Source organism: Bos taurus, chromosome 2 (assembly GCF_002263795.3).
Source record: "Bos taurus isolate L1 Dominette 01449 registration number 42190680 breed Hereford chromosome 2, ARS-UCD2.0, whole genome shotgun sequence".
Lineage (NCBI taxonomy): Eukaryota > Metazoa > Chordata > Mammalia > Artiodactyla > Bovidae > Bos > Bos taurus.
In genome coordinates, this window is record NC_037329.1 from 79,092,506 (window position 1) to 79,107,081 (window position 14,576).

Sequence of the window (14,576 nt, forward strand, 5' to 3'; positions counted from 1 at the left end):
ACATCTTGAATTATTGTAAGGTTACCCTATGCCAAGCCCAGCACCAAGCACATTGCATTCTATCTCACATTGCATTTAACCCTCACAGCAGCTCTGTTTTTAGGGAAGAAATCTAAGGTCAAGACTCAAAACAGATTGCTAATCACTATAGAATGGTGTCTAGCTCATTCACTTATTATACCACAGGCATGGCACTCAGCCTTGGGAATACAGTGGTAAATAAGAAAAACAAAACCCTGCCCCAAAGTAGCTAACATACCAGAGTCTCATGCAATAGCTGTAGCCCCTAAAATACTAGCAATTCCTAGGTAAGGGGCTGCTGCTGCTGCTAAGTCGCTTCAGTCATGTCCGACTCTGTGCGACCCCATAGCCGGCAGCCCACCAGGCTCCCCCATCCCTGGGATTTTCCAGGCAAGAACACTGGAGTGGGTTGCCATTTCCTTCTCCAATGCATGAAAGTGAAGTCTCTCAGTCGTGTCCGACCCTTAGCAACCCCATGGACTGCAGCCTACCAGGTTCCCTCATCCATGGAATTTTCCAGGCAAGAGTACTAGAGTGGGCTGCCATTGCCTTCTCCAGGTCAGGGGCTGAGGATAAGTGGAGACCCAAATTCTCCATCACCTGGCTTTTTTCCAGGTTTCCAACAGGATGTGATGTTTAGCAAGGATCACCAAATATCCACTCTACCTCATAACAAGAATGTCTCTTTTCCTTGACTGTGTCATTATTTTTTTTAAATTCACAACCAGCCTTATTTTAATCTATACCCCAAAACACAGGGAAAATGGCATCCTTTTAATAAAGAAGAAGACGAGGATGAGGAAGGTGCAAAGTAGCTTACTAAATTTCAGACTGGCATTTAAACTTACTCATGTGATTCAAGCTCATTTACTTCTCTTGCAGTTGGGTGACAAGAACATATATTTCCCTAGAAATGTAGCACACTAAAGCCACTGTAAATAAGGGCCTGAAAAATTGTTCTTTTATCTGTGTGATGATTTATGGGCTTCTCCATTTTCTCCAGCTGACTGACTCCTGGAGTGTGGACAGGGCTAGCCATGTTGATAGTCCAAACTCTAACTGTTTGATGTGAATCCCAAAATTCATGCCTCTGAAATGCATTCATGCCTGGGAGTCCATCTGTCCTCTGGGCTTCTTCAACTGGTTGGGTGCCAGCATCCAGTTCAACAGATGACATTTCCTCCTAAACTTCTTACTTCTCCTATATGTGTTCTTAGAGAATGGCACTAACATCCCCTGAGACCCCACATAGTGGTCCAGAAGTCCTTTAAGGCATCTTGTTCTCATGCACCCCATCCTATCAGTCATGTGATTCTTAAATTACACTTGCTCAGATTCCCTCAAATACACCCTTCTTTCCAGTCTAGGACCAGAGCCCCCTCCAGCATCCTCTGCACCAACCTCCATGCTTCTAGGCTGGCCCCCACCAATTGTTTCTATTATGTCTACACTGATTTTTTAAAATCACAATCTGATTATAAAGGTCAAGTGTCTCCATTGCTTTTTTTAGTCTTAGATGTCCCCACATTCTCCATTCACATTTGTGCCTGGCCCCCTAAACTCTTTTCTCCCTCTTGCTTCTGTGCTATGCAGGTATCACTCCATCTTTGTAGAACATACTTTCCCCATCTTTTTTGCCTGAAAATTTCTTGGTACGAACTGCATGTTTGTGTCCTCTCAAAATTCATATGTCAAAAACTAATCCCCTAGGAAGTGGGACATTTGAGAAGCAATTAGGTTTAGATGAGGTCATGAGGGTGGAGCCCCCATGATGGAATGTTCCCTGGCAGTCCAGTGGTTAAGACTCCCTGCTTCCCCTGCAGGGGGCCCGGATTCTATCTCTGCTCCAGAAACTTAGATCCCACATGCTGCATAGTGCAGAAGAAAAAAAAAAAAAAAAAAAGGAATAGAAAGAGATTAGAGCTTACCATGCTTATATGAAGACACAACAAACCAAGAAGAGGGTCATGACCAAACATAGGGTCTGCTGGCACCCTGATCTCAGACTTCCAAGCCTCCAGAACTGTGAGAAATAAATTTCTGTTGCTTAAGCCACCAGTCTACCATATCTTGTTATAGTAGCCTGAATTGACTAAAACATACCTATTTAACCTTTAGTAATTACCATAGGCATCAACTCTGCCTGGAAGTCCTTTAAGACTCTCATCCAGGAACGCGTAGGCATTTCTACAATGTCTGTACCATAGGATTAATCACACTATAATCATAATATCTGTCTACTTTGCTCTCTGCCATCTAAATGATCCTTAGAGAAACTATCATTTCTTTCTTTGATCTTTTCTTTTTTCTTTCTTTCTTATATCCTTAAATGTTAGCACTATGATTGATCATTGATAGAACTCAATAAGAGCTTATCAAATGAATCAGTAGATGGAGGGATAAGAGAATGAATAAATAGCTTACTAAATGCCCATCCTCTCCACACCCCTCCCACCCTTCCAGAGATCACCTCTAGATTACAATATGAACAAATAGATTATAGTACCCTGTTATCTTGGTTTGTTCCTGATTATCCCATGACATAGAAAGCTGTATAGTTCTATAACATGGTGCATTATTTTTCAGAACTTTATTAATCAATCTAAGAAATACGTTTTAGATCATAGTCCAAAACACACAGGCATACACACACAACAAAACAAAAGTATCACAAAACAATAATCATCTTATCACATGAAATGTATCTACTATTTTCTATCCTGTGTGTTTCTGTGTTTAGTCATTCAGTTGTGTCTGACTGACTCTTTGTGACCCTACGGACTGTAGCCTGCCAGGCTCCTCCATCTGTGGGATTTTCCAAGCAAGAATACTGGAGTGGGTTGCCATATCCTTCTCCAGGGGATCTTCCACCTAGGGATCAAGCCAGCATCTCTTGCATCTCCTGCACTGCAGGTGGATTCTTTACCCCTGAGCCACCGGCTTCCCTTATTTTCCATTTGGTTCTATCCTATATCACCTTTTTAGTCACAGTCCACCACATTGACTTTACCGCCCACTATTTATGAACCACAGTTTGAAAATCACTGCTGAAGAGTAAGGTCATAAGGATGTTCACCTCAAAGTTCTTTGAAGTAAAGTTTACAATCACACATTCAAGCTTTGATAACATTTCAAATAAAGTTATAAAATTTGTAAAGTTGAGTGACATTGCTTCTTAATGAATTTCAAGGAACAAATTAGTTGAAGAATGTACCATAAATAAGTAAATAAGTTTTTCACTCTGTAAAGTAGTTTGATACAACTGAATAACATTGCAGAGAACAGCTACTAAAAATGAAAAAAATTCTGGCTATCAATCTCTTATATAATCCCTTCATAAAGATTATATTTTTTATTCTTGCATATTTACTTCTCATCTTCCAGGTCTTAGGTTAAGTATCAATTCACAAAAACTTTACCTGATCATAATATTTCTATTCCTTATTTCCTATTCCTAGGTCCCTCTAGAAAAATATCTTGGACACCAATAATCAAAATTACTTTATACTCTTTGACTATAGAATAAAATATAATTCAGATACCTATAGCATCCCAGTGTCTAGTTTTCAATCGAAATTACTAAACATGTGAGGAACTAGGGAAAAATAAGCCATAATCAAGGAAAAATAAGCCAATAGAAACAGATCCTCAAATGACTAAGATGATGGACTTAGCAAAGTTTAAAACAACTAACAGTAGTATACTTAAGAACACAAAGGAAAATATTGACATATGAGTGAACAAATTGGGAACCTCAGCAGAGAAATGAAGACTGTAAAAAGGAAACAAATGGAAACTTTAAAAGAAAAAGTATAATCTCTAAAAATGCAAAAATTATTGGATGGCTTTAACAGCCTATTGGAAACTGTCAATGAAGGGAGAAGTGAACTTGAAAACAGATCAATAAAAGTCCAACTTTAATAATGGAGAAAAACATTGAAAAGTAGTAACAAACACATCTTTGATGACCTATGGGAAAATAGCAAGCAATTTAACATATATATAATTGGTCTCAAAAGGAGAGAGAGAGATGGGACAGGAAAGAAGAATTTGAACATCAATCTGGATGTCCAAGAAGTTTAGTGAATCCTGAGAAGGATGAAGACAAAGGAAATTTTACCTAGATACATGAGAGGCAAACCAATAAAAATTAAGAGCTAGGAGAGAATCTTAAAAAGCTACCAGGGAAAATAAAATCCATGTTACATACAATTAATCTTCAAAAAGTTAAAAGGGGAATAATAGGTAAGGAAGAAAGAAACGAAAAGCAAATAGAAAAAGAAAAGACTGAAACACAAGCACTCTAGCATACCACAAGGAAGCAAGTTAAAGTAATATGATGGAAAAATAGACTGTGCAAACAATAAGTGTAAGAAAACTGGTAAGGCTATATTAACATCATACAAAATAGACCTCAAGACAAGAATCATTGCCAAAGATAAATAGTGACTTTTCGTGAGTTCATTAAGAAGTTAATTAGGCAGTTCATTAGGGAGACAAGAAAATTGTTAATGTTATAATTTCCTAATAATGGAGCTTCAATATGTATAAGCTAAAATCTGACAGAATTAGTATAGAAATAAATAAATTTACAATCATAGTTGAGGTTGTAATATCGCTTTTCAGTAATTGACTTTAGGGCTTGGAGACCTGGGTTCCATCCTTGGCTTGGGAAGATCTCCTGGATGAGGGCATGGCAACCCACTCCAGTATTCTTGCCTGGAGAATCCCCATGGACAGAGGAGCCTGATGGGCTACAGTCTATGGGGTCACAAAGAGTCAGACACAACTGAACAACCAAGCACAGCACAATTGACTTAAAAATAAAATAAAATAATAAGGATACAAAAATTTTAAACAACACTGTCAACCAACTTGACCTAACTGACATTTGAAGACTAAAGAATCCACATTACTTTTCGGGACACAAGGAATGTTTTTCAAAATGGACCACATCTCAGAGAGTAAAAATGTATACATATCTTGATAAATGTCAAATTATTAAAATCTTACAGAATGTGTCTTGTATCCATAACATGATTAATTCAGAAATTAATAGCAAAAAAAATCTACAAATTCCAAAGATTTGGAAAATGAACAATACATTACTAAGTAGTCCATGTGTAAAAAAAAAAACCATGAGTGAAATTTAATTAAATAATCATAAAAACGCAGCATATCAAATAACATTTGTGGAACAGAGATAGCTAAAGTGATGCTTAGAGAGAAATTTATAGTTGTAATTGCTTATATTAGAAAAGAAGAAAAGTATTATTTCAGTGTTCTAAGTTTCCACCTTAAACTCAAAAAAAGAGAAGCAAAGTAAAAAAGAGTGAATAGGAAAAGGAGATTATAAACAGAAATCAATAAAATTGAAAATAGACAAAACAGAAAAATTATAATGAAACCAATAGACAGTCTTTAAAAAGATTAAAAGTCTATAACTCTATTAGAAAAAAAGAAAATGTAACTTTTTAAATGTCAAAAATGAAAGAAGGAATACCAGTACAGATGCTACAGACATTAAAAGAAACCAACAAAATACTATGAACAATTTTTTGCCAAATTTGACAGCTTTGATGAGATAAGCAAATTCCTTGAAAAAAAATCAAAACTGACACAAGAAAAAAATGAAAATCTGAATAGCTCTATTTTGTTATTTATTTCTGCATAATAAAAGTTATCCCAAAAGTTAGAAGATTAAGGCAAAAAAAAAACAAAAAAAAAAGAATGTATCTCAGAAATTTCTGAGCTTAAAGAACTCAGGTGTAGCCTCACTCAGGTCCAGGTGGTTCTCATTCAGGAGCTCTCACAAGGTTTCAGTCAAGTTGTCAGTCAAGGTAGCAGTCATTTCAAGACTTGACTATTCAAATGGTTGTTGACTGGCCTCAGCTTCTCACTGGCTGTTGGTAGGAAGTCTCTATTCTTTGTCACATGGGCATCTCTACAACTGCTTGAGTGTCCTTACAACATCGCTCCTGGCTTTCCCCAGGGCAAATAATAGATAGAAACTATTGTGCTTTATCATCTCTTCCTAAGTGGACATATCATTAAATCTGCCATATGCAATTAGTCACACAGACCCACCATAGTAAAATACTGGAGGGGAGTAAACATAACTGAACACCAGGAGGTGAAGATCACTGATGGCCATCTTGGAGTCTGATAACCGCTGCTGCTGCTTCAGTCGTGTCCAACTCTGTGCGACCCCATGGACGGAAGTCCACCAAGCTCCTCTGTCCCTGGGATTCTCCAGGCAAGAATACTGGAGTGGGTTGCCACTTCCTTCTCCAATGCATGCATGCATGCTAAGTCACTTTCAGTTGTGACCAACTCTGTGCAACCCCACGGACAGCAGCCCACCAGGTTCCTCTGCCCACAGGATTCTCCAGGCAAGAATACTGGAGTGGGTTGCCATTTCCTTCTCCTGCTGGTAACCACACCTATATTTATTAAAGAAATTTAACATAATCAAAAAACACCCCCAAAAGATAATTCTAAATCCATATAATTTTATGATGATTTTTCTAATGCAATAATTACACAAGAAAAAGAAATACCATAAAAATTGGAAACAAGAAGCAAAACTGTATTTTCAGAGTTTTGTGATTATTAGAAGGAAATCCTAAGCAACCTACAAAATATTTGAATACCTAAACTTATCAACCACAAGGTATAAAGTCAAAATCAGTTGCATTTCTATATATTGGCAGAAGAAAATTGAAAATTTAGTTTGAGAAACATGCCATTTACAAAAAAAAAATCAAAAAAGTTAAAACAAACATAAATATAACAATGAATGCCCAATACCTCTACAATAAAACTATAAAACATAGCTGGGAAAAACTAAAGACTAAGTAAACAGCAAAAATATACTATGTCATGATTTGGAAGAGTCTGTGTTGTTAAAATGTCAATTCACTAAATCAATCAATAGATTCAATGCAATTTAAATAAAAATTTAAACATTTTTGGTAGAAATTGGCATCTTTTCAAAAAAATTTATTTGGAAATGAAAAGAACCTGGAGTAACCAAAAACTTGAAACAAGTGACAAAGATTGGGTGACTCACATCATCTGGTTTCAAGATTTATTATAAAGCTACAGTAATTAAGCTGGAAGAAGGAATGGCAACCCACCCCAGTATCTTTCCTGGAGAATCCCATGGACAAAGGAGCCTGGCACTGGCAACAGTACATACAGAGTTGGATATGACCGAAGAGACTTAGCATGCATGCACACACAGTAATTAAGACAGTAGAGCATATGTTTATGCAAAGATAGCTCAATGGAACAGAATAGACAGTATAGAATCACACAATCATAGTCAGTTGATTTTTGACAAAGATGCCAGATGAGCTTAATGGAAATTCTCTTCAAAAATTAGTGCTGGAACTGGATCAATATATGGAAAAAAAAATAATCTCAATCTCTACTTCACACAACATGTACACATACATACACATTAATTTGAGATGGATTACAAACTTAAAAAACAGTTTAAATTTAACATTTTTAAGAAAATATGTTCTCAGCTTTGGGATATACAAACATTTCTTAGAAAAGATGCAAAATTTATTAAACAAAAAGAAAAAAATGAATTGAGACTTCATTAAAATTTTTAAATATTTGTTAATCCAAAGAACCTATTCAGAAAATGAAAAAGCAAGCCATAGACTGGGGAAAATACTCACAAGACAGATATATAAGAAAGGATTTGTATCCAGAATGCATTTTTAGAGCTCTACAAATCAATAATAAAAATGATAACTAAAAAATAGCTAAAAGACTTGACCAGATAGTTCACAGAAGAAGATATTCAGATGTAAATAAACACATAAAAATATTAAAGATCATTTATTCAAGGGAATGGAAATTAAAATCATGAGACACTACTCTATATCCATTACAATGGCTAAAATTGAACGACTGACAACACCATAGGTTGGTGAGCATGTGGACAACTGAAATTTTCACATGTTGTAGGTGGGACTACACAGTAGTAAAAACCACTTTGTAGATTACTCTGGAATTTTTTTCTACACCTGCATTTGTATGATACTATAATTCTCCTCCTAAGTATTCACCAAAAGTTTTATAAAATATCTTTCTTGAAATTTTCATCAAAATATATAAAAACTTGAAACAATTCAGATTTGCCAATCAATGGGAAAATTTTTTTAAAGTGTGGTATATTCATATATGAAACAGTGAGGAAGAATCTCAGAAACACTTTATTTAATGAAAGAAGCTAAGCACAAGAGAATACATACTGTAAGCTTCCATTTACATGAAGTCCAAGAAAAAGCAAAGCTAATCTATGGTAGTAGAAGTTGGAAGAAGGATTGCCTACGGCAGGTAAAGATTGATTAGAAAGGGACATGAGGGAACTTTCTGGAATGATGAAAGTAGAGGCATTAGTCACAACACAGTGGATTACACAATTATGACTTGTGTAGTTTTCAGGATATAAATTTTATCTCAATTTAAAAAGTACAATGGGACTTTATCATATTTATGCTCAACAAGCAGTCATTTTATCTGGAGCATAATATTTAAGACTAGAATATAAGAGTCCCTGGATCCAACCATGCCTGAAATTAATACTGCCTCTGCTGCTGCTGCTGCTAAGTCGCTTCAGTCGTGTCCGACTCTGTGTGACCCCAGAGACGGCAGCCCACCAGGCTCCCCCGTCCCTGGGATTCTCCAGGCAAGAACACTGGAGTGGGTTGCCATTTCCTTCTCCAATGCATGAAAGTGAAAAATGAAAGTGAAGTTGCTCAGTCGTATCCAACTCCTAGTGACCCCATGGACTGCCTCTAGACATCACCAATAAACTGCCTTCTTAAGTTACTTAGTATTAAAGTTCTGTCCCTACAATCAAGGTTTCTAGCATAGAAATGGGTTTCTGAAAGTGAGGTGCTACAAGAGACAAACCCTAAAAATGTGGGATGAGACAAGTCTAAATGAGGTGAGCGACAGTGAGGATTCTTTCTTGTCACATAGGAAGTTGGGGGTTTTCCTTATGTTGTTGCAAAGCAAATGATTAAAATGTTGCTGAATGTATCTTAGGACTTAGATCACTAGTCTACCAGGAATGGAACTTGAGGGCACCTGATTCCAAAATACCAGAATGTTGGTATATTGTTCACTGCTTTCAGTGCTACATTCCCTCTCCTCCCCAACCCTTCACACACAAGCTTTGGTCCAGCTGGCCCATTCAAAAGCAGAAAGAAAACATCAGACAGCTTAGTGAGAAGTCCTTTGTGCTCACAGCCAACAATCCCAGATGGCTGAGAATCAGGTAATCATGTTGCTGGCAAGTTTACAAAAGCCAGATTCCCCACCTCTAAATTAATGTTAGAAACACCAAAGACAGAAGATAGAAAAGATTTAGTGACAAGTCTGGTTGAGACCCGGGAGAAGCCAGAGGACTAGGATAAGGCTGACTTCTGGGACTCTCACACTCACTTGAGTCTCTTCCCACCTCCCATCCTACTATTTAAAACAAGATTTTATTGGAGTATAATTGATTTAAAATTTTGTGTTAGTTTCAGGTCTACAGCAAAGTGAATCAGTTATGCATATATATACATTCGCTTTTTTTTTTAAAGATTCTTTTCCAATATAACCCATTATAGAGTATTGAGAGAGTTCCTTGTGCTATACAGTAAGTGCTTATAAGTTACCTATTTTATATATAATAGTGTAGTGTGTATACATAAATCCCAGTCTCTCAATATATCCCCCTTTTATCACCTGGTAATCATGCTTGTTTTCCACACCCATGACTACTCCTGTTTTGTAAATAAGTTCATTTGTACCATTTTTTTAGATTCTACATATAAGTGATATCATGATACTTGTCTTTCTGTGTCTGACTTACTTCACTCAGTATGACAATTTCTGCTGCTGCTGCTAAACCACTTCAGTCGTGTCTGACTCTATGCGACCCCATAGACGGCAGCCCACCAGGCTTTGCTGTCCCTGGGATTCTCCAGGCAAGAACACTGGAGTGGGTTGCCATTTCCTCCTCCAATTCATGAAAGTGAAAAGTGAAAGTGAAGTCGCTCAGTCGTGTCAGACTCTTATCGACCCCATGGACTGCAGCCCACCAGGCTCCTCTGTCCATGGGATTTTCCAGGCAAGAGTACTGGAGTGGGGTGCCATTGGCTTCTCTGATGACAATCTCTAGATCCATCTATATTGCTTCAAATGGCTTTATCTTGTTCTTTTATAGCTGAGTTACATTCCACTGTATATATGTACCACATCTTTTTTAAACATTCCTCAATGGCACCCCACTCCAGTACTCTTGTCTGGAAATCCCATGGACGGGAGCCTGGTAGGCTGCAGTCCATGGGGTCGAGAAGAGTCGGACATGACTGAGCGACTTCACTTTCACTTTTCACTTTCATGCATTGGAGGAGGAAATGACAACCCACTCCAGTGTTCTTGCCTGGAGAATCCCAGGTACAGGGGAGCCTGGTGGGCTGCCGTCTATGGGGTTGCACAGAGTCGGACATGACTGAAGTGACTTAGCAGTAGCAGACTATACTAACCATTTTTATTGAACCCTTTGTAGAGAACCAGCCAGAGGATCCAGAAGTGGGTCTATCAAGCACAGCACTGTCAAGATAGAAGCCATAATTCGGGGACCAAGATAAAAGTAGTAAGGCTAAATCCAGGTTAAAGGACCATGGCAACAAGTTTCTCTGTGTTGATTACCAGGCCAGTGTGCTTAATAATTGTAATAGATTTGCCTTCAATCAAAGTCATATAAGGGAATCATGTTGCCAAGGAGACTCCAGTTCTTGCAAATAGTAGGCTCTGATTGCTCAAGCCTTAGAGCAAACTGGAGGATATGTAACACACACCAGTCAGAATCAGGGGCCTAGGACAATGCAGCACTCAACAGGGAAGTCCTCCCCTAGTCCCCCACCAATGGGCTGAATAGGTAGGTTCAGTCGATAGTCGTGTCCGACTCTTTGCAACCCCATGAATAGCAGCACGCCAGGCCTCCCTGTCCATCACCAACTCCCAGAGTTCACTCAAACTCACATCCATTGAGTCAGTGATGCCATCCAGCCATCTCATCCTCTGTCGTCCCCTTCTCCTCCTGCCCCCAATCCCTCCCAGCATCAGAGTCTTTTCCAATGAGTCAACTCTTCGCATGAGATGGCCAAAGTACTGGGGTTTCAGCTTTAGCACCATTCCTTCCAAAGAAATCCCAGGGCTGATCTCCTTCAGAATGGACTGGTTGGATCTCCTTGCAGTCCAAGGGACTCTCAAGAGTCTTCTCCAACACCACAGTTCAAAAGCGTCAATTCTTCGGTGCTCAGCTTTCTTCACAGTCCAACTCTCACATCCATACATGACTACTGGAAAAACATAGCCTTGACTAGACGAACCTTTGTTGGCAAAGTAATGTCTCTGCTTTTGAATATGCTATCTAGGTTGGTCATAACTTTCCTTCCAAGGAGTAAGCATCTTTTAATTTTATGGCTGCAATCACCATCTACTATGATTTTGGAGCCCCAACAAATAAAATCTGACACTGTTTCCACTGTTTCCCCATCTATTTCCCATGAAGTGATGGCCCCCCAAAAGATATGTCCACGGTCTAGTTCCAGAAGAAAAGTCGTTCAGTTGTGTCCAACTCTTTGTGACCCCATGGACTGTAGCCTACCAGGCTCCTCCATCCATGGGATTTTCCAGGCAAGAGTACTGGAGTGGGTTGCCATTTCCTTCGAGAGTTACCTTATTTGGAGAAAAGGCCTTTGCACATGAAGTTGAGGTAAGGATCTTGAGATCCTAGATTATTTTGGAAGACCCTAAATCCAGTGACAAGCATCCTAATGAGACACATGAGAGAGAGAGAAGAGGAGACAGACACAGAGGAGAAAGCAACAGGAAGAGTGAGGCAGAGACTGGAGTGATGCAGCCACCAGCCAAGGAAGCTGAGAAATATTGACAGCACCAGGAGCTAGAGGAGGCAGGGAAGCCTTCTGCTCCGGCACCTCCAGAGGGAGTGAGGCCCTCCCACACCTTGAGTTTGGACTTCAGGGCTTCCATACTGTGAAAGACTAGATTCTTGTCCTTTTAAGCCTCCCATTTCATGGTAACTTTGTTGCAGCAGCCCTGCTGCTGCTGCTGCTAACTCACTTCAGTCGTGTCCGACTCTGTGTGACAGCAGCCCACCAGGCTCCCCCATCCCTGGGATTCTCCAGGCAAGAACACCGTAGTGGGTTGCCATTTCCTTCTCCAATGCATGAAAAGTGAAAAGTGAAAGTGAAGTCGCTCAGCCGTGACCAACTCTTCTTGACCCCATGGACTGCAGCCTACCAGGTTCCTCCATCCATGGAATTTTCCAGGCAAAAGTACTAGAGCAGCCTTAGGTGTCTGCAGAAACAGACAAGGAAGAGTTTCCACAGAACAAGGTGAGGCAGCCAACTGGCCAACCAAGGTACCCATTCCTGGGCCAAGGGTAGGAGGTCTTGCTGGGGCTGTCCTGCTATGCTCAGTGTCCCCTCCTGGACCAAGAATGTCCAGGAATGTCACATGTGTGTCACCCCCAGCTCAGGCTATTCTCTCCCCAGCAAGAGGCAGGCACCACTCGGTGTGTCCGGCCTGTCCCTCACCGTCACCAGCAGAGCTTACACAGAGATTTTATAGCAGAGCCATGGGCACTGATGCCCTGTGATTAAGCACAGATTCCTGGATAAATCATTTATTACAATAAGTTTTAAGTAAATAAATAACAAATGCTGAAGAGGATGTAGAGAAAAGGAACCCTCCTACACTGTTGGTGGGAATGTAAATTGGTACAGCCACTATGGAAAACAGTATGGAGGTTCCTTAAAAAATCAAAAATGCAGCTTCCATATGATCTAGCAATCTCACTCCTGAGCATATATCCAGAGAAAAATATCCAGAGAAAAATACATGAACGCCATCCCTATGTTCATAGCAGCACTGTTCACAATAACCAAGACATGTAAACAATCTAAACGTTCATTGACAGATGAATGAATAAAGAAGATATGGTACATATATACAGTGGAGTACTGCTTGGTCAAAAAATGAAATAATGCCATTTGCTGCAACACGGATGCATCTAGAGATTATTATACTAAGTGAAGTAAGTCAGAAAGAGAAAGACAAATATCACATGAAATCATTTATATGTGGAATCTAAAATATGACACAAATGAACATATCTATGAAACAGAATTAGATTCACAGACATAGACAAGACTCGTGGCTCCCAAGGGGGAGTGGTGGTGGAGAGGAATGGATTGGGAGTTTGGGATTAGCAAATGAAAACTACTAGACACAGAATGGATAAACTAGGTTCTATTGGAACAATACTCAATATCCAGTAATAAACCATAATGTAAAAAAATGTGAAAAATAATAATAAGTTTTAAGTACAGAGAATATTCCAGAACTATATGCACCTGGTCTTGGCAAAGCATACCTTGATTATGTTGTTAGTACACTTTCTATGGCATCTGAGTTAAATTCTTCAGTCATAGAAACAGCTCTGGGAAGGAAGCCAGAAGTCCTGAGACCTTGCGCCCCTTGGCTAGCTCTCACTCTGCAACTAATAGCAATGCCCTTGCCCTCTCTGGGCCTCAGTCTTACCAAATACAAAATGAAGGATTAGATGTTCTCTATATGCTGGCTCTGTTGTCTTCTGCAGTGGTACATCTGGGTGATCTTTCCATGTCTGTGCATCTTCACAGAAGAGGGAATAAAAAGACAAGCTCCCAAAGGACAGAAGGAAGACCCAGCAGAAAAATGCAAATAAATGAGCTTGAGCAACTAGGGGGAGCTTTGATCAGATAGCATTACTATTGCTAAGGAAAGGAGAAAGGAGGAGACAGTTTGGGGGGTCTTGCTCCCCACTGGGGTTGGGAAGTGAGGGGAGAGACAGGACAGGGAAGAAATCATCTTTGTTTTGGCTAGTCCCTATAGAAGCATTGGGGACTGCAGCTGGACTGTGGGCTGGTTATGCTTAATGAGGAAACGGCTACAGGTGAGGATGTGTGGCAGGGTGACAGCTTGAAAAGGCTCTGGGTCTGCATCAGAGTCACTTGAAGGGCTTTTATTTTTCTAATTAATTTTTATTAGAATATACTTAGCAAATTTGTATCTGTTTCTACTGAATAGCAAAATGAATCAGCTATAGATACACATATATCCCCACTTTTTAAATTTCCTTCCCATTTAGGTCACCACAGAGCATTTAGTAGAGTTCCTTGTGCTGCACAGTAGGTTCTCATTAGTTATCTATTTTATACATAGTAGTGTTTATATGTCAATCCTAATCTCCTAATCCATCCCACCCCTCCTTTTCCACCTTGGTATCCAAATGTTTGATCTCTATTTCTGTTTGTAACTCTATTTGTGATCTCTGTTTGTGAATCTATTTCTGCTTTGCAAATAAAAACATCTATACCAATTTTCTGCTCAGTTGGTAAAGAATCTGCCTGCAATGCAGAAGACCCCAGTTCAATTCCTGGGTTGGGAAGATCCAGTGGAGAAAGGAT